General features: G+C 31.1%; 1 non-coding gene across 1 annotated transcript; it reads left to right on the top strand.

The window, feature by feature from the left end:
- Positions 1-17,784: 17,784 nt before the first annotated feature.
- On the top strand, positions 17,785-17,891 carry LOC113851651. Its single transcript, XR_003502223.1, has one exon. It is a non-coding gene; the product is annotated as a small nucleolar RNA R71 (small nucleolar RNA).
- The last annotated feature ends 8,630 nt before the right edge of the window (positions 17,892-26,521 follow it).

Below are 26,521 nucleotides of genomic sequence, written 5' to 3'. Positions count from 1 at the left end.
TGATGTTTATAATTTTAAAAATTATTCAAAATAAATATTTTTTTTTATTTAATGCGTAAGAGAAGGATGGTTAGTCCCGTGTGTGCGTTACTCTCTCTCTTATATACATTACACAGGCTATTTGAGAGAAATACAACTTTTTCAATGTAAAATTATGCATGTGTCTCACAAAATATTGTTTTACATAAATGTCCTAAAATTGGTATTCCAAAGTTGATTCTAAATAATTTTTAAATATTGGAGATTAAAATCGATTATCGTTTTGACCGATTTTCGTATTCTATTGAAGTCAATTAAAATCAACTTTGTTGTTCCAAAGAAGTCGATTGAACTTGACTTTCCTGCTCGTTTCTGATTACAAAGAAGTCGATTATAGCTGATTTGCAGTGTAAAGGAAAAACTATTCAAATTGACTTCAGTGTAATCTGGACACGATTATAATCGATTACTTTAGACACACTAGACCAGAGAGAGAATCGAGACCAGAGAGAACCGTGATAAAAGAAAAATGGAGACAACGGAGGAAAATGGATAATGATCAATATCGACTTAATTTTATTGATTATATTGCAAACAAACTATTAATATAGGTAAATTAATTTTTAAATATACTTAATTAAATTATAATTAAATATTTTGTATTTAATTTAATGTATTATTAATTCTATAATTATATATTTAGAAATATGTGTAATGTTAATTAATATTTAATTAAATTATAATTAAATATTTTATATTTAATTTAATGTATTATTAATTCTATAATTATATATTTAGAAATATGTGTAAATGTTAATTAATATTGTAAATTAATTTGAATTGTTTGTTATAATTATAATTATTATATTGAAGAATGTAAATAAAATTCTATTATATATTTTTAATAATTATGATAATTTAGTTTTGTATTGTAGTAATTTATAAATTATAATAATTTTGTTATAATGTTTTAATTTATATCTTGTATATATTATTTTATTATTGTACATGAACCTCGAATTTTCAAAAGTAGGCATTATAATATGATGGTTGCTCAAGATTCAAGAATAGAACCATTTCTTAGGGAGACTGATTTTTGGCATATTGTACAAATGGTCCCATTATTTGATTATGATATGACACTCATAAGTGCACTTGTAAAACTTTTGAGGCTTGAATCACACACATTTCATCATCTATACGGAGAATGTACGATCACTTTGGAGGATGTGTTTTAGCTAGGCTTACGTGTGGATGGAGTCCCTATGAGTAGTTGCATTTGAGCATGGGAGAAATTTTATGATCAAAATATATGGGCGTTGCATGAAGATTTACTTGAAGCAGTTCTTGATGAGAGAAACATAAAAATATTTTTCGTAAATCTATAGTGGTTCACAGATACATTTGGAGCATTACCTCACAATGTTGATAGACAAACTATTATCCATTACACTAGAGCGTACATAATGGTTCCATTTGGTGGGATATTGTTTGCAGATAAATCAGGATTTAGGGTTCATATGAAGTGACTACCTCTTTTAACTAATTTTGCTGAGATTTCAAACTATAGTTAGGGTTTTGCTGTTCTAGCATCACTTTATCTTGAGTTTTGCCGTGTGGTGAAATACAATATCACTGAGATTGCAGGTTGTTTGCCTCTTCTACAGTCTTGGGCATGGTACAAAATACCTCAATTAGCCCCTAGACATCATCATTCTCTCACTGTTCCACTGGCATTGAGGTACATTTATTTATCAATATATTAACTTTTGTTATTTATATATGTTAAATTTGCAAGTAAAAACTAATTATGCTCATTTCAGGTGGAAAAGTTTTAGGTCATCGACGAGATCAGATACAGATCAGTTATTGTGATATAAGAGGATCATTGATTTAATTGGCATTACTAGATAAGTTCAAACATGGTGTATGATACTAAGTTTTGTTTTAAATGATTTTATTTTTAGTCTAATATTTGTTATTGATTATTTCAGTTTAGGTGGACTCCTTACAACAACAATGAGGTCAGGAACATTACACATCCTTTTGTGTATGATGAGGCTGATATTTAGCCCAATAAATATTGATCGATTGCACGCTAAGGATAGGAGGGATGATCTAAATATATGGTTGCCTGATTATTATATGACATGATATGCTGTATGGGAGTCACGTAGGGAGCAACAAGCACTATAACAAAATCATCATTTAGTGACTATTTTTAATGACCGAAGTGACTGTTTTTAGTGCCCAAAAATTTTTGGTCACTATAGTGACTAATTTAGAGATAAAAAACATTATCAATAATGATAATTATATTTTGTCTTTTAGCGACTGAAATAGAAACCAATTATTTTAAAAATTTAGCAATCGATTTATCTGTATCTATTAGTAACCAATTTAGAGACTAATTTAACATAAATATTAAAAATATTTATTAACTAATTTTTAGTGACTAAATTAGTGACTAATTTTCTTTAAAAATTACAAGTTAAAATATTCGATTAGTAACCGATTTAGAAACTAATTTTTCAAATAGTAAAATAAAAAAAATAATAGTAATAACAACTTAGTGACTTTTATTTTTAATTAGTGATTGATATTTTTCATCATTCTTAATAACTAATTTACGATTCATTATACCAAAATTTTATTAATCGATATATTAACTAATTTAGTGATCAATCTTCTTAGATAATTAGCAACCGATTTATTAGTCACTATAAGTGACGAATTTAGAGACTTAAAAATGATTTATTAAAACAAAAAAAAATTAATTATCATAATGCATAAATTAGTAGTTAATTGTATAAGAAATTGAAAAATTAATTTTTTTATTTTATTATTTATTTAATATTATTTATTATTAAATTTTATTTACTAACAAATATAATTTTTATTTTATACTTCATAATTTATATTATTTAAAATAATTATACAGTATTTTTTTTGTTAATTAATAAAATTACACTGATTTTATTTATTTTTCTTAAAAGAGTCTAAATTTTTCTATTTTATTTTATCAAAACATCAATCTTAATTTTTAATAAAAATTTTAATCTATGAAATATTTCACTTAATAAAAAGTCATATATTAACTTTTTTGTTGATAAAAAAATGTTAAAAATTAAAATAAAAAATTTCTTTGAAAATTTATATTATTTTTATAAAAATGTTAATTTATTTATTATTGGGTTGAATAAATTATTAAAATAAAATGAATGATTTAATATATGCAATTTTAAGTGAAAGTAAGACAACTAATTCAACAAGAATAATCAATTAAACATGTAATTAATATAGTATAATGTATCAATTAAATATTTTAATACAATTAATCAATAAAATATTGAAGTAATTATTTTTTTTAAATTTAATAAATGAGTTTTTTATTACTATTTTAATTTTATTTTTACAAATGTACTATTCGAATATCCAATAAAATAGAACAAAATTAAAATTAAAATTATATAAATAATATTTTTTTATAAAATAAAATTAAAATAAATAAATTATCGTATTTAATATTTTTTTATTTTTTCTCTCTAAATACATATTTAATAAGTTTAGATAATCAATCTATTTAGTATAAATATTTTAAAATATTTAAATCGTAAAAAACAATTACACTTCTTAATTTATATTTTTATTTTAAATTTTATATTAAAATAGTATACCTATATATCCAAATCAAAAATTTAAATTAAGATGTATATTATAATATTGAGAGAAAAATGAGTGAATTAAATCTGTTTTATTATTATTTTTAGATAAAAATTATAAATTATTTTAGTTTTTAGTATTATTATTTAATATTATCTTAAAATTTTCATAGATCCAATAATATAAAACAAAAATATATATTTATAAAATAAAACTTTCAAATTTAACTTTAGTATAATTATAAAATACAAAATTTATTCAAACAAAAATAAGATTTTAAAAAAATAGTAATTTATAATTAAAAATATTAAATTAATTAAAAATAGGGTAAGAAAAATATTATAAAAGTAAAATTTATAATTTTAGATGAGTTATTATTAAAATAATTATAATAAAATAAAATAATATAATAATTATATAGAATGATATCTTTTTTTACTTACCAGGCGTAGAGGTGTGCATGTATTGGATTTGTACACAACCAATATAAATCCATTTCAAATTCAATTATATGGATTAGATTTTTAATCCACTTATTTTATTTTTCAAAAATTGGTTTAAAACCAATTTTAAAATTTAGATTTAGTTTAAAATTGGTTTTAAATCTAATTTTAATTAAAACTGGTTTTAAATCTAATTTTAGTTAAAACTAATTTTAAATTCAGTTTTAATCAAATGCAATTTTATTTTTATTCAAGAATATAAAATAAAAATAAGAAGAAAGAATTCGGTCAAACCAAGGGTAAGGAGAATTAAGCACACCTAATTAAACATTAATTTCAGAAGCAGAATCAACCAAACTAAACAATAAAAACAATGATTGAATTTTGAAAGCTTGAAACAATGAATTTTAGTTAAGTGTGTATGTCTCTCACTGACATCATGATCAAATTGTATCCTAACACAAATTGAAACAAGAACTTAACTAAGGAGACAAATTCAAAATTGTAATCATGATCTTGAGAAGAAACAAAATTAATTACAGGGAGACAGAAACCACCACAGAAAAGGGTGGACCACAGCTCAAGAGAGCATGTATGTCCACGAAAGATTAATAAAAGGCACTTATAAAATTTGTGCTTTATCCTAAATAACCAAAAACTTAACCCACTATGATATTTCAGTTATATTTCTCAAAGAAATTGTTACTGTAAATATTATAAGTGCATCTGTGGTAGAAGTAACAGCCTACCCTACTTAAATCAAATGTTATAACAAAATCAATGAAATATATTGTACCTGACCAAAGCCAACATTTACAAATGCATTAACAAAAGTAGCAGTAAGGTATCAGGGTAAACATTATCCATAATTAGGAAGTTTAAACATCAGTACATCTTAACAACTACTACAACACTACCATTTTAACAGCTAAGAACTAAAATTAAGTAAAAAATATTTAATCATCATTAAGCGCCACAGAGGCTATAAAAGTAGTATCTTGTCAAGAAGCTATTTTTGCAAAATAAAAATTATATATAATTAGTAATTATTTATTAACTTGTAATATAGTTAATAACAACATAATGAGTGTTCTTACCTTGCTCAAAATTTTCAAGCTCTTCAAACTCCTTATTTGAAAGTAAAGGCAGATTCAGAGCTACAGTTGAGACATGTATTGCCAACACCTCTTTTGCAATGCTTGCAAGGATTGAAAATTTGACCATGGTCCATGAAGTAACAAAAACTCACTCTCATTCTCAACAAAAACATAATGATTCTCTGCTCTATTTTTTTTAGATATCTCCATTTCCATGAAATTTATACCAAAAGAATTACTGCAAAAATGTTAAAAAAGACTAACTAGAGGTATATGTGATTCTGTAAATTTCTAGCTTTCAATATTATGGATCTCAAATGTTGGAAAATTGAATAAAAGGACATTCTGTGACAAACCTATTAGGTGTCAATTCCATCGCTGATAAAGCGAAACAACAAAACAACAAAATAGACACAATAATTTCCCTCATCAAGTGATTGAATTCTAATTAATAGTGCAGTAAATTTGATTGACCAAACAATGAAAAATATTAAACACAATCTTATGTTCTCACATGAACCTGGAAAGCGGCAAAATAGAACGACGAAGAATGAAATAAGGTGGTGTTCACTCAAAATTGCGAAGAAAAAAAGAGTACCTGCGAGGTTGGGCAAGTGAATCTCTGTACCAAATTAGTGTGATTTTTCTCAAGAAAGAAATCTAGAGTTTGGAAGAAGGAGAAGAATAAACCTGGTTTTATAAAATCTTATCCGATTTTAATATATTAAAACCAATTTACGTCCATTTTTTTTTATGGATTGAGATGTCTAATTCTTTAAAAAATCTGGATTTTTAAAACCAGTTGGGCTTGGTTATGGACTGGGCTTTTATGTTTGGATTTTTTGTGCACCCCTAACCAGCCGGAACCCTATGTCCCAAAACTGACGAATCTTTTGTTCTATTATCCTCTCGCTGCCCACTTCGTCTTTTGCTGTATCAATTCCTTAGTCGTATAATCCATTAGCTTTTCAGGCAGCAATTGAACTTCCTTATTTCTTTCTAAGCTTATTGCTCTTATCCACCATTACCAGCACTCTATTTTCATTCTCAATAGGAGTTCGTGGGTGTAAAGTGAGTTCCATCTCTCAATGTAAGATAGCAAGATTCTACTCCGTGATAACATTGCTCATTCGTCTCAATGTTCTCTTTGTTATTCTCTCACGTCCTTTACTCTATCACTCTGTTATTCTCTCGTGTCCCCTACCAGGTACATACATTGTTTTTTTTTTGCTAAGAACCAAAAGAAAAATGTTTGATAAATATTTTATACTCATGAAATACATGTTTCTATCTTATTGTACATCAGATTTGCATGGATTTAAGGTTGCAGAACTTCATTTTGGGACTTTGGGGTTTTGCATCGGAGTGGTGCCCTGAGTTGATTAAGCCGCGTTAGGAGATTTTAGCAGGTAAACCTTTTATTTTATACTAAACACAAAGTTGTCCTACTGAATACAAGTATGATATATTCTCAAAGTGAAACAAATCCAAATTTTTGGTGTTCTCGTATGAAGTAGAAACAACAATGGTTAGCTCTTATGGTGTAGTTGTTCCAAGGTTCTTATCATGTATATATATTAATACAACGATGATATATTCTCAAAGTGAAACAAATTCATATTTTTTGTGTTCCTATATGAAGTATAAATGCAATATGTCTGCCATTTTCTTGAGTCAAACTCCATTATTTATATATTTTTCACTTGATGTTATATTTTTAAGAGTTTAGGAGTTAGTATAGTATTTTATAATGGCAGAAAAAACAATATTATTTCCTTGTGTTTAAGTTGATCCTCAGTGTTTCTCGTTGTTTTGGCATTTTAAATGAATTCATTTTTAGCAATCGTATTTCAACCAGCTTATGCAGTAAGAAGCAATCAAAATAGTTTCAGAAATTGGCAGAGTGATATCAGTGTCATCTATCAGTTTTAGCTTCATCATTACTTTGATACTCATTGGTAATTTCTAATCATATTTTATATTGGAGTCAGATTTTTGTGATTAAATGTGTATTTGAATAAATAGTTTTGAGAAGAATGAATACACATTGGAGCTTCAGCTTTCTGTGCCTTGATGACAATATTAATATAATTAGTATCATAATTTGGTTCTAGTCTATTGGTATTTCTTGTATAAAAGAAGTTGACACGATAATTAGTTACATCAGTTAGTTATTAATCATGTGTATGAGTATAAGGCATAATATATAAATACTTAAGTGAGTTGCTTGTAAAAGTTAGTTTTTTTTATTTTTTATTGTAATTGGAAGAAAGTCTCTTTCTCTGTTCAGAGTGTTAACTTTGAGGAAACTTTTTTAATTTAACTATATCAGCATAAGAACATAAGTATGCTCCAAACTTTAATATATAATTTTTTACATGCAGGGTATTAATAGAAATTTTGAAGTAGGAGCAACGTCAACCAATGCTGTGATAGTAGTATTGCCTACCCATTCAGTATCAATCAGTTCTTCTTCATTACATCCCTTAGTTAATTCTGACCATACAACATACACTTTTGTAAGTGCATTGTAAGCAACATATCTTTCAAGTATGTTCTTTGACTTCAAAGCAATGATTCCATGTTTATCATTCATTAATTGGCATGGGATTGAAGTTAGAAGAATCATGGTTTGAACTGAAATTTTGATGGAGCAAGATGAAATTGAGGTATTCAGCACTTGAAGTTATTGCTAAATGCTATGCAACTAATGTGGTTGTGGCTTAATACTAATTCTTTTGTATTATTTACAATTCAACAACAAGGATACAATGACATCATCTAAATTAAGTAAAAATAAATATTAATTAAACAGAATTTCAAGTTTACAAACATGTTTAGATAACTTTGATTTTTTGTTGCTAAATGCATGGTTGTTTGATATAATTATTTTATGTGTATTTGAGACAGAATGAAATATTTAATGTCTGTTATCTTATATTACTAGACATATCTTTTTCTATTGTGTATTGAATTAGAGACTCATGTAGTGTGTATGCAATGAGAGACTTTAACAATTTGTATTGTGTTTTAGAAATTTATTATATATTATTGTGTATGCTAAAAGATGTTCATTATATCTGAAAAATAGTAATTATTACTGATGATATATCTGTGCCTATCAGGTTCAATTATGATTAATCAGTTCACATATTTTAAAATTAATTTTATATTATTAGTGACCGATTTTGAAACTAAAAATTGGTCTCTACATCAATTTTGAAATCGGTTGCTGTCACACTTCTAAAGAGAAGTTAATTTGACTAGCAAGTGTACTCATGTTGATGTAGCAAGTTATAAAAATGATAGAACTGTGTTAGAGTCCCAAGTATCGATCTCAGGGAATAAAAAATTCAATTACCACTTCACAAGGCCACAATTAGTTGAGCTTCACGAATTTCAAAGAGTGTTTAGAATTAAAATTGACAAATATTGAGATCAAAAGACAAACAGAATAATGAATATGTAAATGTGTGATGAACAGATGTGGAAGACATAGCTAGGGAGTTGTTTCACCAAAACTTCAATGTTGAATCAATAAGGTTCTGAACTTTCAAGTAATTAGCAAATATGACAACCAGTCTCACGTTGTATTATTCAGAGGTTAATTCCTTAACTCGGTGCACCTAACATTCAATCAAATCACTCTAATTCCTTAGATTTGGTTCAATTCAGTGTTGCTTTAAGTATAAGAAACCAGAAGATTGTAAGATCAAGTTCTCTTATCCGTAAGAAAGCTATAATCCTAGTAATTGATTCAAATATGAGAAACAAATCCAATTTCCATTCAATTCTACGTAAAGTTCATAATCAACCACTCAATTCATTCCAATACTTGAAATCCAGATCTAGAATCAATTCAACACGTTTGTTTTAGATCCACAATCCCTAACTATGAAGAAATTACACAGACATTACAGCAGAGAAAGAAAAAGAAAAAGAAGAGGAGAAGGAACGCAGAAAAGCTATCTTCAATCGATCTTCAATCTTATTCCTCTAGGTTAAAGCTCGATGTTCGTCTCCAATCTCTCTCTCAGACTCCCTCCACGCCAAAGAACTAAGTGGAAATAAACAATGGACAAAAGATCTGAGCATTTCTTCGATTTATAGATTTCCCGCCATGAGCATATTACTGCTCTTCTTCACAACAGTAGTCACGCGGAGGCTTATTTGGTGTTCTGGAAGACTGGAGTGATCATTTTCATTCATAAAAGAGGCAACGCTGGAAGTCAAGTTGTGCGTGTATTCACTTTCATGAGTAAAAGTGGCCACGCACAACTTATAAAGCTGAAGGTCTCTCTGGAACGTTCACTCTTGTTGGCGAGAGTGATTACGCGCTACTCGCTCTGTGTGGAGCTTCTCTAGAACATCCATTTTTACCAGCGAAAGTGGTAACACGTTATTGTGCTGAGTTTGAAGTCCTCTAGAACGCTCACTTTCGCCAGCGAAAGTAACAACGCGCACTGTGTTCTTTTGAGAAACTCTCTGGAACACTCACTTTCACTAACAATAGTGATCACGCCCAGCTCAAACTCCATAAACCTTGTTCTTTGAGTCCAGACTTGCTACTTTTCCTCTATCTTTTCATTGATCTTTCATCTTCACGAACTTTGCTCAGAATTTTCTACAAAAACATACTTGAATTATTAATTTCTATATAGAAAATACACAAATGCTAAAATAACTATGTATTTAAAGAAAACCTTCAATCATTCTATTTTTATAAGTTTTTCTGCTTTTTCCAACATATTTTCCTTATCAAATGGATTAAAAATAGTAAAAATATGGATTCATCACCACTCCAAACTTGAATTTTTGCTTGTCCTCAAGCAAATCAAACCAATCAAAGGGTAAGTTTCTCCACTTTTCAAAAATTAATTAACAAACTGCTTTTCTCAAAATTTCCAACTTCCAATTCTGTGTTTTTCTGACTTCTTAATTCAATCAAGTTATTCATCCAATCGCTCATCATGATAGTCATACTGTATTAATCTTGCTATAAGCAAGAATTGCTATCTGAGTTCATGTATTTCAGTAAAGTTCATGTGAGCAAAATTAAGAAACATGATCACAGCTCACTAGAAGTGTTTCCCTCATCACTCAACAATGTTTAGGCTACTATTTTCTCTCTAAATCATCATTTTTACCACACTCTACCATAGACTTGCATATATTCTCAATCTTTTCTATAAAAATGTAACAAATCAGATATCAAGAGGACTTTTCAGGTAAAATTGAGGTTAAGGGACAGGTAGGTGTTCAATCAATTTGGGAAACAATGTAGCTTATGCCAAACAGAAAAGATGCAATTCAAGTAGATGAGATTCAGAATTTAGAATGAGATTGCATTCTCTTTTCTTCAATTTAATTTTGCACAACATGTTCTGACTTTTGCAACATTTCAATTGCTTTTCATGATGAATTTATGCATTTATGCACGAATTTCTTTTCTATTTTTCACACTTTCTATTTCTTCTTTTCAATACTTTGCTTTTCATTTTTTCTCTTTTCAAATGACTCAAATTTTTGTTGTTACTTTTCTTTTCAAATAACTCATAACTTTGCTGTTACCCACCCTAAACTTAAAACTTTGCTTGTCCTCAAGCAATGTCATACAATATCACAACCTGCCACCCCAAACTTAATTCTGAAAATTATCTTTGGTTAAAACTCAAATTGCGTCTTTTGTTATTTGGACATGTCTCCCGGTTTTTCAGTAAGGCTTGAATTGAAGTTTTACTAAATGAAAGGTTAAAGGCTCAAAAGGGTGAACTAAGATGTTTAGCACAAGGGAGGTTTATTTAGGCTCTAACATGACAAAGAAGGTCTCCATCATATATGTGAATTGTACATTTTACAAATTCAATCAAGAAATAATACAAGTACTAGAGGTGTAGCAAAATATGAGATCAATCAACACACAACAAGAAATGTATGAAGTTCAAGTCTCACCAAGGATATTTAAGTGAACATGTTAATCAATGAAGCTCGCAATTCACTTTTTCATAATTATATGCACATAGTGGCAAAACTACCTCATTTTGAAAATTACAAGTGTGATCTTATTTTGAGAGTGAAAAAAAAAACTTAAAAAGAAAAATTAAATCAGAATGCACAAAATTGCCAATTAAAATACAATTATTTCAAAGAAAGCAATTCAATATCTATACTACTATTTTTGTGTTTTTCTGAAAATTTTTCAATGTATTGTGAAGCTAACACATGAACAAGAGGTAAAGAATTAACCCCCCTTTCATGGCAGCTTGTGCAGGTGTTAACATCCCTGTGTTTGAGTACTATGTGATAGTGACAAATTATGCACAAAACACCAAAATTTTCTCAATTAGCAAGCAAAAAGATAATTAGCTGCAAAACTAGTAGATATTTAAAACAAAAATGTTCATAACTAAAATTAAACCATAATGTACCAATGTACATATCATTGACAATTGCAAAAAGAAGTTCTGCTCTTTTCATTATTAGTGTTGAACTATGTTTGACTGGCATGAAGGAATTCAGAATGTAGGTGCTCCAAACTTTGGCAAATGGCAACAAATTTTTGGTGGTGATGCACTTGGGCTTCTTGGCCTGGTCTTCCAATCCTCTGCAAAATCTCCACATAATCTTTGTCAAGGCTGTTCTTGAAAACGCTGAACTCCAGTTGTCCAGGCTGCTTCTCAGAATTAATGTTCAATACTTTGTTGATGTTGGCAACAGTAAAATCCACTCTCATCCCCTTAACCATTGTGTGGAATTTGGGGATTTGATCTCCCTTGAATCTTATGGCGTTGGCATAGAATTCTTGAGTAATTTCTCTCCAGCCAATGAGCAGAAGGAGTCTCATTCCCTCTTTTGGATCTCCTCCTTGTATTCAGGGTAATTTTCTTTAGCAATCTCAAATGATTTGTCTAGGATGATTTTTCTTCTTAGTATATTTGCCTTGAAGTAGTTTTGATGGGCTAGACTCCTAAATCTAAGGTCATGCATTTCAATTGGTCTGGAGGCTGAAGCTCCATCTATTCTGCCCCTCTTTGATCTGGAAGTGCCCCTGGAAGATCCAACTGGAGTGTTGTTTGATGTTCTTGCCATTTTCAGTTTGTTGCAATGGAAAATCAATTTAACAGGTTAAAATTGCAATGCACAGAGGTAAAAGTACAGATTGCTGCTATGAAGAAAAATCAATTGAACAAGTTACAGAAATTCAATTTTGCTAACAACTTAACATGCAGTCTGCTGTCAGGACAATGTAATACACAAATGTAGAAGTACAGATGCATAACATTGAACAATCAATACTTAGAGAGATTTCTAATTTATATCCCTAAATGGCATGTTTAGAATGCATTCACTATCACAGAAAAACAGGGTAACGCAGAAGGATATTTTCAGGTTTCAACTAATTTTCAACACAGTTCTGCAACCCAATCATTTTCAGCAAAAAGCTTATTTTATCAGAATAATACAAAGCTGATTATCATGACATTTTTCAAACATTCAGTTTAATACACAATATCAGCTAATTTCAGATAATTACATTCAACAATTTCGAGTCAAATATTTTCACTGAAGTTTGTTTAGGTCACTTAAATTCTGCAGAAATGGATTCAGATAATTGGCACAATGTAGATTTGAATATTCCAATAAAAGCATAAACTAGAATGAAAACCTAGTCACAATATTTTCTAATTCCATTGTTGAATCAAATAACTCAAAACATTGCCTGATTTGCCCTATTCGACATTTTTCAAAACCTTCAAACACAGAAAACCCTAGGTATAGATTTACAGAAATGAAGATAAGTGTACCTGGAAGGGATTCAGAAATGTAGATGCAAGTGTGAGAAAAAGGAATATGCTTTTGGGTCACTATGCAGAAAGTGAGAGTCAGAGAGCTCGCAGAGAGAAATGGAATTGTTTTAGGTTGAAGAGTGTGTACGTGTTCACTTTAGGTAAAATTTATAGTCACACATGTGCACGTGACCAGTTTTAAAATGAAGAGTGAATGTTACAACATTAAAAACATTCAGTATGGTTACTCTTTTTAAACATAGTGAGCATTCCAGAGAGGTTGAGTTTTATGAGTGAAGAGCACGTTGTCACTATTGTTGGGCAAAGTGATAACGCGCAAACTTATTTTCTAAACGTGATTACTTTTATCAATGAAAGAGAAAACGCACAAAGGGATATCTTATACTTACCTATGCGTAGTCACTTTTATTAGGGAAAGTGAATGTTCTAGAAGGTATGTTTTCTGGACAACCTCTGCGTGATCACTCTCATTAGTGAGAGTAAGTGTTCCAGAGAGGTTGTTATCCTTCATCCCTCTGTGTGATCACTTTTATCAGCAAAAGTGATTGTTCCAGAGGGGAACATCAAAATGCAGCTTCTGCGTGACTCCTTTCCTGAAAAAGAGTGACTACTTTCATTAATCAAAGTTCTCTAAAATTTTAAGTAGCTCACTTATTCAACTCTAATCCTTTCAATACACACTCATAACTTTAATTCTCAGTTTATTTATCATATTTTTACCTCAAAATACAGATACAACAGAAATGACAAAATTTGAACAAACTGAATAATAGAAACTTAAATGCAATGCAATAACAGTAAAAGGGTTCAGAAGTGTGAGTTGTCTCTTATAAAGCGCTTTTTTAACGTCACTAGCTTGACGTTAAATGTTTCTCACTCAAGAGAAACCATTTTGACATATGAGATGTTCCTTGCAATTTCCTCTCCATGATAAACCTTCAATCTTTGGCCATTGACCTTGAATTCTCTACCTATCTTTTGATCCTCAATCAGAATTGCTCAAAAGGTAGATGTTTCTTTGATCAGAAAAGGTCCAGACCATCTTGATCTCAATTTCCCTGGAAATAGTTTCAGCCTAGAATTAAACAATAGTACTTGCTGTCCAGGTTGGAATTCTCTTTGTAAAATGAACTTGTCATGAATTCTCTTGGTTCTCTCTTTGTATAGCTTTGCATTCTCATAAGCTTGCTGTCTGAATTTTTCTAATTTGTGTAACTACAAAATTCTCTTCTTCCCATCACTTGTTAAGTCAAAGTTCAGCCATTTAGTAGTCGAATAAACTTTATGCTCCAATTCTAAAGGTAAGTGACATACCTTTCCAAAGACTAATTGGTAAGGTGACATACCAATTGAAGTCTTAAAGGTAGTCCTATATGCCCATAAAGAGTCATTTAGCTTCTTTGACCAATCCTTACTTGAACTATTTACCACTTTTTCTAAAATCTGTTTGATTTCTCTGTTTGATACTTCAACTTGTCCACTTTTTTGTGGATGATATGGAGTAGCAACCTTGTGCTTCACATCATACTTCATCAGTACTGTTTCAAGGTGTTTGTTGCAGAAATGAGCACCTCCATCACTTATTAGAAATCTGGGTACTCCAAACCTTGCAAAAATATTGTTTTTTATGAAAGAGATCACAACCTTGGCATCATTCGTTCTTGTGGGAATGGCTTCCACCCACTTAGAAACATAGTCGACTGCCACTAGGATATATTCATGAGAAAATAATGTGAAAAAAATGTCCCATGAAGTCAATTCCCCATACATCAAATAATTCTACTTCTAGAATATTTGTCAATGGTAGCTTATGCTTCCTAGAGATGTTGCCTGTCCTTTGACACTTATCACAACTTTCAACATATTTCTGGGCATCCTTGAAGAATGTAGCCCAAAAGAAACTTGCCTGCATCGTCCTTGAACTTGCATGGTGGCCTCCATATTCTGAGTTGTGGCAATGCCATAATATCTTAGCTTGCTTACTTTATGGGATACATCTCCTAATTAGACCATCCACCCCAATCTTGATCAAATAAGGATCTTCCCACACATAAAATTTGCTGTCATGTAAGAATTTCTTGTTTTCCTGCCAAGTAAACCTCTTTGAAATAAGTTGAGTGGCCTTAAAATTTGCAATATTAGCAAACCAAGGTATGTCTTCTACTGCAAACAGCCTTTCATCTGGAAATTCTTCATTGATTTCTAAGGAGTTAGGGGTTAGACTTTCTAATGAAAGTCTGGATAGATGATCAACTATCCCATTTTCCTTTCCTTTTTTTTATCTCTAATTTCCAATTCAAATTCCTGCAGCAAGAGCATCTATCTCAGCAATCTTGGCTTGGCATCCTGCTTGGACGACAAATATTTAAGTGCAGAATGGTTAGTATACACTATGGTTAGTATACACTATGACTTTCTAGTTGCATCATTCAACTTCCTGTAGTCAATACACATGCGCCAACCAATGACAGTCTTAGTAGGTATGAGTTCATTCTTCTCATTAGGCACAACTGTCATCCCTCCTTTCTTAGAGACAACTTGGATTGGACTAACCTATTGACTGTCTGATAATTGGATAAATAATCCCTGCATCTAGCAATTTCATAACTTCTTTCTTGACCACTTCTTTCATGGCTGGATTCAACCTTCTTTGTGGCTACACAACTGATTTATACCTTTCAAGTCTAAAATGCTCTAGCCTATTGCTGATTTGTGCTCTCTCAAAATTCTTAGTAGCTTTTTCTCTTCTTCCTCCTTGAGTTCATTGTTGATAATGACTGCATTTTCGTGATTCTTATCCAAGAAAGCATATCTCAAGTGAGAAGGTAGTTGCTTATGCTCTAACTTCTGATTTTGATCTTCTTTCACTTCCTTCTTCAGCTCTCCTTTGACTGAGTTTTCTGCAGGGGTTAGAATTGGTAGAGCTTCCAATTGTTGCTCAATTTCCATGATGTATTCTGCTCTGTAAATCTCAGATTTAGTACTATCTGCAGCTATGGTTTCTTTCAACACAGAATTTTCATCAAGCTCATTAATAGGATAATGTGTAATAAGAAAATCTATTATTTCTATTCTCATGCACGTGTTATCTTCAATTGGATATATCAAAGCTTCAAAAACATTAAACACTACCTTTTCATCTTGAACTCTAAGCATGAGCTCTCCTTTTTGCACATCAATAAGAGCTCTCCCAGTTGTAAGGAATGGTCTTCCTAAGATCAAAGGTATGTTTGCATCCACCTCCATGTCCAGAATTACAAAGTCTGCGGGAAAAATGAACTTATCAACTTTAACCAATAAATCTTCAACAACTCCATATGGATAAGTGTATGATCTATCAGCTAGCTGCAGTGTGATGTTGGTGGGTTTTACTTCTTCTATGCCTAGTTTCTTCATGATAGCTAAAGGCATCAAGTTAATGCTTGCTCCCAAGTCACACAATGCTCTTCCTACATTACACTGTCCTATTTCGCATGGTATGCTGAAGGATCATGGATCTTTGAGTTTTTAAGGCAACTTTCTTTGGAGAATGGTACTGCATTCCTCTGTTAATGGCACTGTCTTATCATGCTTTAGCTTCCTTTTTCTAGAGAGTAGTTCCTTCATAAACTTTGCATATGATGACATCTGCTCCAAAACTTCTGCAAAAGGAATATTAATTTGTAATTTCTTAAAGACACTCAGAAATCTCTCAAACTGTTCCTCTTGTTTAGGATTATAAACTCTCTAGGGATAAGACAGTCTCTTGTATTTTTCTGGATCTATTGGCTTGCAAGCATATTCAAAAAGTTGCTTCTTGGTCTTCCTCTCAGAATTTATAAGAATTTCTACATTTTCTTCTGAATGATCTCTTTTCAATAATTTGAAATTTTCTTATTGCAGATCTTGTTCAATTCTTCCTTCTTTTGCTGCATTACTTGCTTTTCTTTTCTACAGGTTTAAGACTTGCAACCATATCTCCACTCCTTGTAGTTATGGCTTGAGAGTGCTCTTTTTGATTTATTACCGTGTTGCTTGGAAATCTTTCTTCATCTCTGTTGGACAGTTGTTCAGCTAGCTGTCCAATTTGTGTTTCCAACTTCTTCATAGAAGCTTCTTGGTTCTTGAAGGTTGTTTGAGTTACTTTCATGAACTACAACATAGTTTCCTCCATCTTACTCAACCTTTCAGTCATAGGCTTGGAAAACTTCTGATTTTCCTGAAGTTGAGTAGCCAGATTCCCTTGAAAATAAGGTTGTTGTCCTACTGGACCTGCATTTGAAAAAGGAAAATTAGAATTAGAATTCTTGGTAGCAGAATATTGATTATACCAATTAGAATATTGCTGATTTCTATTATTCGAAAATTGAAATCTAGGTGGGAAGGAAGGTTGTTGTCTTTGAAAATTGCTCATATAATTCACTTGTTCATGTGGTTCACTTGTAGATGCATCACATGCACCATTGGCATGATTTCCTCCACAAAAATCACAGCTTAGTTGACTGGTTTGCACACTTCCTGCTTGAAGATTGCTAATCTGTTGAGTCAAGGCAGCTATTTGTTATGAAAACATCTGGTTTTGTAGCTGATTCTGTGCAAGAAAATTTTCCAAAACTTTGGCTTCATATCTAATATTTTTCCCTTGATTTCTTGAGTTTGAGTTTTGATACATTAATGATGTCGTCATCTCAATAATTCTCTGAGCTTTTTCTAAAGATTTCATGTTTAAAAGAGCTTCCTGCAACTGTATCAACCATGATTCTTGTTGCTGCATTTATTCCATTGTAAAAAGTTTTCAATTGCATCCAATCTGGAATACAATAATGTGGACACCTTCTCAACAATTCTTTGTATCTTTCCCAAGCTTCATACAATGACTCTCCTTCCTGTTGCACAAAGGATGTAATTTCTCCTCTCAGCTTGGCAGCTTTGGATGAGAGAAGTACTTGGTTAAAAATTTGTTCACAAGCTCTGTCCAAGTTGTAATGCTTCCTTGTGGTTGAAATTGTAACCATCATTTTGCTTTGTCTCTTAGGGAGAATGGAAATAATCTCAGTCTTATGGCCTCTTCACTTACTCCATTCATTCTTATAGTATTACATAACTGCAAAAAATTTGAAATATACAGATTAGGATCATAAGAAATTCCACCAGAAAATTGGTCTTGTTGCATTAAATGTAGCAAAGCTAGTTTAATTTCAAAATGATTAGCTTGAATGGTTGGTCTAACTATGGAAGAGTTATAGCCCTACGTGTTTGGAATTGTATAGTCTCCTAGTGTTCTCATCCTATGTTGCTCTGCTATCTTTATTTCTGGAGTTAACTGTCCTAGAGGTGAACTTGTTTTTTTTGAAATAGGAGTAATATGAATTTCTAGAGAGTGGACAACCTCTAATTCATAATCACTTCTTAAGAAATTTTCTGCACTAGCCCCTCTTCTTAATCTCCTTAAGGTTATGTCTATATCAGAATCAAAGACCAGAGTTGATTTATTTTTGTTTTTACTACGCATATACAATCGCAAATACAGATATAGTAGAAAGAAAACAGAAAACTGCACTAATTCACAATATACAGATGCAAAGTAACTACTTACAACAATATAAAATCAATCAGAAATCAAAACTACACAAATATAGAATTAACTATTTCAACTGATTACAAACAGAAAATTTCTAAATGTAATTTAATATTGCAGAAACTTTAAAGGAAACAAATGCTCAATCTAATTACTTTCTTGTTACTAATAATATTGAAAATAATATTCCCCGGCAACGGCGCCAACAACTTGTCACACTTCTAAAGAGAAGTTAATTTGACTAGCAAGTGTACTAGTGTTGATGTAGCAAGTTATAAAAATGATAGAACTGTGTTAGAGTCCCAAGTATCGATCTCAGGGAATAAAAATATTCAATTACCACTTCACAAGGCCATAATTAGTTGAGCTTCATGAATTTCAAAGAGTGTTTGGAATTAAAATTGACAAATATTGAAATAAGAAGAAAAATAGAACAATGAATATGTAAATGTGTGATGAATAGATGTGGAAGACATAGCTAGAGAGTTGTTTCACCAAAACTTCAATGTTGAATCAATAAGGTTCTGAACTTTCAAGTAATTAGAAACAATGACAATCAGTCTCACGTTGAATTATTCAGAGGTTAATTCCTTAACTCAGTGAACCTAACATTCAATCAAATCACTCTAATTCCTTAGATCTGGTTTAATTCAATGTTGCTTTAAGTTTAAGAAACTAGAAGATTGAAAGATCAAGTTCTTTTATCCCTAAGAAAGTTATAATCCTGGTAATTGATTCAGATATGAGAAACAAATCTAATTTTCATTTATAAGAGTTTCTCTGTAATTAGTTAATTAAATTTTCATTCAATTACTACGTAAAGTGTAGAATCAATCACTCAATTCATTCCAATACTTGAAATCCAGATCCAGAATCAATTCGACACGTTCGTTTTGGATCCACAATCCCTAACTATGAAGAAATTACACAGACATTACAGCAGAGAAAGAAAAAGAAAAAGAAGAGGAGAAGGAACGCAAAAGAGCCATCTTCAATCGATCTTCAATCTGATTCCTCTAGGTTAAAGCTCGATGTTCGTCCCCAATCTCTCTCTCAGACTCTCTCCACGCCAAAGAACTATGTGGAAATAAAAAATGAACAAAAGATCTGAGCATTTCTTCAATTTATAGATTTTTCGCCATGAGCGCATTACTACTCTTCTTCACAAGAGTGGCCACACGGAGGCTTATCTGGTGTTCTGGAAGAATGGAGTGATCATTTTCATTCATAAAAGTGGCAACGCTGGAAGTCAAGTTGTGCGTGTGTTCACTTTCATGAGTAAAAGTGGCCACGCGCAACTTATAAAGCTGAAGGTCTCTCTGGAACGTTCACTCTTGTTGGCGAGAGTGATTACGCGCTACTCGTTCTATGTGGAGCTTCTCTGGAACATCCACTTTCACCAGCGAAAGTGGTAACACGTTATTGTGCTGAGTTTGAAGTCCTCTAGAACGCTCACTTTCGCCAACGAAAGTGACAATGCACATCATGTAATGTTTGGAACCTCTCTGGAACGCTCACTTTCACTAGCAAAAGTAACAACGCGCACTGTGTTCTTTTGAGAAACTCTCTGGATCACTCACTTTCACTAACAATAGTGATCACGCCCAGCTCAAACTCCATAAACCTTGTTCTTTGAGTCCAAACTTGCTACTTTTCCTCTATCTTTTCATTGATCTTCCATCTTCATGAACTTTGCTCAGAATTTTCTACAAAACATGCTTGAATTATTAATTTTTATATAGAAAATACACAAATGCTAAAATAACTATGTATTTAAAGAAAACCTTTAATTATTCTATTTTATAAGTTTTTCTGCTTTTTCCAACATATTTTCCTTATCAAATGGATTAAAACTATAGTAATATACTAGTAAAAATATGGATTCATTAGTTGTTAAATCAGTTTTTAAAATCCGTCACTAATTTGGTTTCTAAATTTCATCACTAAATTGATCTCTAATTTCAGTCACTAAATCGGTCTCTAATGCAATCACTAGATCCGTCACCAATTCGGTCGCTAGTTTTTGTTACTAATTCGATTTCTAAATTCCGTCACTAATGCAATCGCTAATTTCTATCACTCATTCGGTGTCTAGTATTAGTTACTAATTCGGTCTCTAAATTATCAAGTCGCTAAACCCATCGTTAATCATTAGCCACCATACATTTAGCGATCCAACAATATCAGTCAAAAAATAGTCACTAATTAGTTTAGCGACTGAAATTTTTTTATTAGTGACTAAAAAATTATTCGCAAATTACTATTTTTCTTGTAGTGGAGTTCAATATCCTCTAGCCAATGTTGATCATCCCTCTATCAAATATTTTTAGTGGTACTTGTTAGTCGCTCATAGATTTTGTCGTTGGATGGAGCCCCACAGGATTCAGAGCTTAGGGACTTGCTTGATAGTGTACCAGTACATGCTTCTCTGGCACCTGTATCACACACCTTGATGACGTTCTAGATAGACGCCCTATCAGTCGTCGTTTGCGTGCAAGTACACACGCTAGTAGACGCCAATACCCCAATGAGACATATATACCAGCTGCTCCTCCAGCACACGATTTACAACTTGATGCAGATCCCACCGTAAAGCCTACCTCACTCCACGTATACCAACCGACACCCATATACCCCAGGCAGCATTTTATGTTAGGACCTAGCCAACAATGATACATGTCTAGCCCTTCTCAACACCAGTTCATGGCGGCCCTAGCCAACCATGTATGACCCCCAGCCAGCAGTTTATGGCAGGTCCTAGTCATAAATTCATATTAGATCCTTTTTTTACTCCTAGTCCTATGCAACATTTTATCACAGGTCTAGCTCAGGGTGATATTGCATGGCATATATCTTTCAGTCCACCTTTCATGTCAGATGCTGAGGTCGTGGATTTCCTAAATTCATCCGGTATAGCTAGATCTATGCCACCACCAGATCTGCTATATTGTCAGGTGTCAGAACATGCAGTGAGTGCATGATGACATGGATAACGCAATTTTTGAAATTCTCCACAATTACAACATTGGTCTGTTAAATGCATTCTAAATTCCCTTTGACCACGACTTCGTATGTTGTCTTGTTTAATCACCAAGTATTTTAAAGTATTGCGAGTCACTCGAGAGCTACTCATGTTACCAAAGTGTGGCTTGTACTCTTCAATTGCATTTAACAGGGTTTGTGAAAACTTTTTGCCACTTCCAAGTTGCGTCTTTGCCTCTGTGTCCTTTTGTACAAACAACTCAATAAGTCGATAATAGGTTGACTTAACTATAGCTATAATGGGAAGATTATGAGTACGTTTCATGACAACATTCATTCACTCAGATAAATTAGTTGTCATGTGGCCAAAGCAACGAACCTCATTAACATATTGACACCACTTTTCATGTGGTATGTTGTTAGCCCATGCACACATTGTGGGATCCATATCGCCCAATGTTCTAAATCAGTATAGAAAATTATGCTCAGTCTTTGCATATGCTGCATTCATTAGCAATAGTTTTGCACCTTTGTTCTTAAACTTTACAGCAAATTTTGATGCAATGTGTCATGAACAATATGCATGATAAGCTGAAGGGGGATGCCACCCACTGCCTATAGCTTCTATAGCTAACTTGATAGCATGATGCCTATCAGATATCATAAGAATTTCCTTTTGTGGTGTCACATACTCACGAACATTTCTCAAGAAAAAAGACCATGATTCTTTTGTCTCTCCCTCCACCACAGCAAATGCAACTGGCAAGATATTTGAGTTGCCATCTTGGGCTATTGCCATTAACAATGTACTAGCATACTTGCCATACAAGTGTGTTTCATCAATTGAAATTAGTTTTTTGTAATATTTGAATGGCTCTATGCATGGTGGATAGGTCCGAAAAGATGCTGGAACATAAAACTACCATAATCAACAACATCACCAACATAATATGGTCCTGTTTGCATTTAGACAATAGTACCTGTCATATAAGACTGCAAGCCATCCAACCATCTAGAAAGTTCATTATACGATTCTTCCCAATCTCTATATATCATAGCAATAGCTTTATGTTTTGCTAGCCATATCTTTCTATATGTTGTCTTGAACTTTAGCTCTGACTCCACTGATGCTTGTAGAGATTTAATGGAGATTGTCGAATCTGCTTGAATCATGGGGTATATGTGGGCACAAATAATATGATAATTCATTTGAACATGCTGATTCATAGACAATGGAAAAACACGTGTGTGGTCCTGTCAACTTTTGCACTTCCCAAAGCTGCAATTTTTGGCAGAAAGTGACATGTATACTCCAATTACAGTCAATGCCAAACTTCACACACTTGCAATTAAATTTAATGTGGTCAGACTCATAAACTTTATACTGAACACCTCTTCAAATGTAATAGCAAATGTCACTTCATCCTTAGTGTGAAATACTTCACCAAGTGTCAAATCATTCTCTCCCCCTATGCTTGAACTTGAACTAGACCCACCCACATTACAATGCATTGCATCTAAATCAACTGTTGAGTAGTGACTAGGATGTTGTCTCGATTGAGATTTTGAATGAGATTGCAACATCAAATGTTCACCAAAGTCTTGCACATTAGAAAATTGTTCACTTTCTTCATGCTCAAGGTCCTCCTCTTCATGTATACTCCAATTACAGTCAATGCCAAACTTCACACACTTGCAATTAAATTTAATGTGGTCCGACTCATAAACTTTATACTGAACACCTCTTCGAACGTAACAGCAAATGTCACTTCATCCTTAGTGCGAAATACTTCACCAAGTGTCAAATCATTCTCTCCCCCTATGCTTGAACTTGAACTAGACCCACCCATATTACAATGCATTGCATCTAAATCAACTGTTGAGTAGTGACTAGGATGTTGTCTCGATTGAGATTTCGAATGAGATCGCAGCATCAAATGTTCACCAAAGTCCTGCACATTAGAAAATTGTTCACTTTCTTCATGCTCAAGGTCCTCCTCTTCATCATTTTCATCATCTTGCTGTCCCATAATAAAATCAAAATCTCCAATCAAACTATCTTGTGTCATTTCCTGTGCATTTTACGATAGTGGCTTTTCAATTTGTCTAACAAGGTGTTCAAAACTTAGAAAACGTACCTCAACATGTGAATTGTACACGTCATGGCAAGATTCCTCAACTAATAGGGCTGGATTTAATAAAGAAGGTGATGAATCCAGAACTGAACCTTCAGAGCTAAAATGATCACATTGTAGTTCAACAAATAACTCTATTTACGAGCTTCAGCAAATGGGTTAAAATAACTAAACATGTGATTAATGTGCTCATCTTTCTGTAGTCGCCATTTTTTATATTAAATACCATTTGGTCCAATATCAATTGGGCATCTTATAGAATATTTTTAAAACTTGTGTCTTGTTTCCCTCATACTCCTCCAATATTCAACTTTCTAAATGTAGCAAAGTAATCGATGAACGGATAACCAACCAAGCTTGATTATCACTACAAAACATCTCTCCTTCCACTGTGTTTATAATCTCACCATTATAATATATAAGGACATGAACATAACCCTCTGTCATCTCACTACAATTTTCACACTAAATCTAAAATTTTGTCAAAAATAATCGTACAAAGTCAAAAGTTGTATACGCTCATATATACTGAATGTATTAAAGTTGAAACTGTTTAGGATAGAAATCTATTAAAATCAATTTCTGTATTAAGTAAAAATCTATTAAAATTGATTTTTGTTTTAAATAAAAATCTATTAAAATTAACTTTTGTTTGTAAATAAAAAAAAAATATATAAACACAAGTCAATTACAGTCGACTTCTATGTTACCATACACCAATTTGTGAAAGAAAGTCGATTTGAATCAACTTCTTTGTATACATAAAATTAAAATGGTAGCAAGTCGATTCAAATTGAATTTTATTGAAGTTATGTCCAAACATTGCAACAAAATTGGTTAAAATCAATTTCTATCACAACAAAATCAGGACATGTATGTAAACATATCCGAAAAGTTGCATTTATGTAATATTAGCCTTAAATTTATTTATTTAAATAAAAAACCCCCATTACATATATTAATAACTTTTTATATAAAATATAAGTTTGATAATTTTAATCATTCAATTCAATTTTTTATAATTTAAATTTATAAAAAATATAAATTTTAAACAAATTATTAAGTTTTTTGTGTATTATATAAATACTATTAAATTAAAATAAAAAATTTAAATTTAATTTAATTTTTATAAATTTAAAAAATGAAATATTTTAGTTATTAATAATAATAAATATTCTATTATATTAAATGAGACTCAATTTAAAAATTATTAAAATTTTAAAAAATAAATTAAGAATAATTATAAATATTAAAAAATCCCATTATATAATGAAAAAAAATAAAAAAATCTCTCATTTTAAATAATTTTTTAAAATATTATCATTTAAGAATTATAACTCAAATTATATATAGAGATCGATTCTTATATCATAAACACATGTTATTCCAAAATTTTCTTTAGGTAATAATTAAAGCTGATGCTTTGTAAGCAAAAAGAAAACACGGAAAAAGTTTAACCCCTTAAATAAATGAAAACTGCTATTTGCATCATAATTTTATTATTTGCACCACTTTTTTTACTGTGAATTTTAAAAATAGTTTATAAATTCTGAAATTTAATTGTTAAAAAGGTATAAAATCATTTTAAAATTTAACTTTTAACAGTAATTTGTTAATGGCTTTCGAAATTTAGTTTTTGGAAGGTACTAAATCACTTTTAGAATTAATTTTAGAATTTAGTTTTCAAAAGATATAATCCACAATTTTAAAAATGAAATTCATAAGTTTAAATAACTAATTTAATATTTGATGAGATTACTTTCAAAGAGCCAACTTGGTGAGTATTGCATTAATCTAAAGCTAAACACTAACAAGTGTCATAATAGCATAATTTAATAGTTTTCCCATTACTTAACATTTTTTCTCTCGTAATTTTGAGTGAGAATTTCAATAAATTTAATAATATTCAATATTTAGATGAAGAGTTTTACTTAATCATAATAGTCTTACTCGTTTCATCTTAGGTTTTACTCTTGCAATATTATTTAACATTGACCTTTATTTCACAAAAGTACTGAATCAACCTATGGTATTTGTGCTAAATAAGGATGCTATTCTTAGTAGGATTGAATCCAACTTGTTTCAAATATTGGGCTATTTATAATATTTTGCAATTGCTTTCGGCATAATTTGCAGATTGATAACTGGTTTATTTGAAATGTGTTGGAAATAGCATGTTTTCCGATCATAATTTATTGCACACAGTTTTTTAGTGCATTTGTCCTTGAAGTTGAATAACTCTATTTTTTTTATTTTTTTCTTAGACTTTTTTTTAATTATTACTATGAAAAAAATATTAAATATACCCTATATTTTAAAGATAATAAATATATTTATTTTTTATTTTAAATTTACTGTATAAAATATACAAAAAGATTGTTAAGAGAATGAGCAGAAGAATATAGCAAAACTCTTAGAATATCACATTCACACTTTTCATCTATATTCTAGAATCTCAGAAATTGTAATCTATATTCAAGAATATTGGCATCAACCTTTGTTCGGGCTGCAATGACAATTTCTTATTCATATAACTTTTTTAAAGGTGCACAATGTAGATGCAAGTGTAGATGCAAACTTAAACTATCGACTTGCACTACCTTTTCTACCTTGAGTTCTCTCTCCAATCCCCTTATATTGTTAACAAATTGAATTTAATATATGTAGGAAAAGGTAATTAAGAGCAGCAAATAGAACCTAATGCTGAATTTGGCACATGAAATTTAAGTGTATGCTAATATGGGGGAGCAGTGCTGAAATTATTCAATAATGAGAGATTGTGGTCATGACAAAGTGTAATTAAATAATATGTTCTTCTTCCTGCATAAATTCCTTTATGGGTATTGATGATATTTGT

This window comes from Abrus precatorius, unplaced genomic scaffold (assembly GCF_003935025.1).
Source record: "Abrus precatorius isolate BTA unplaced genomic scaffold, Abrus_2018 Scaffold9, whole genome shotgun sequence".
NCBI classification, from domain to species: Eukaryota; Viridiplantae; Streptophyta; class Magnoliopsida; order Fabales; family Fabaceae; genus Abrus; species Abrus precatorius.
Note: the sequence above shows the minus strand (reverse complement) of the source record. Positions and strands in the feature narration are given on the sequence as shown.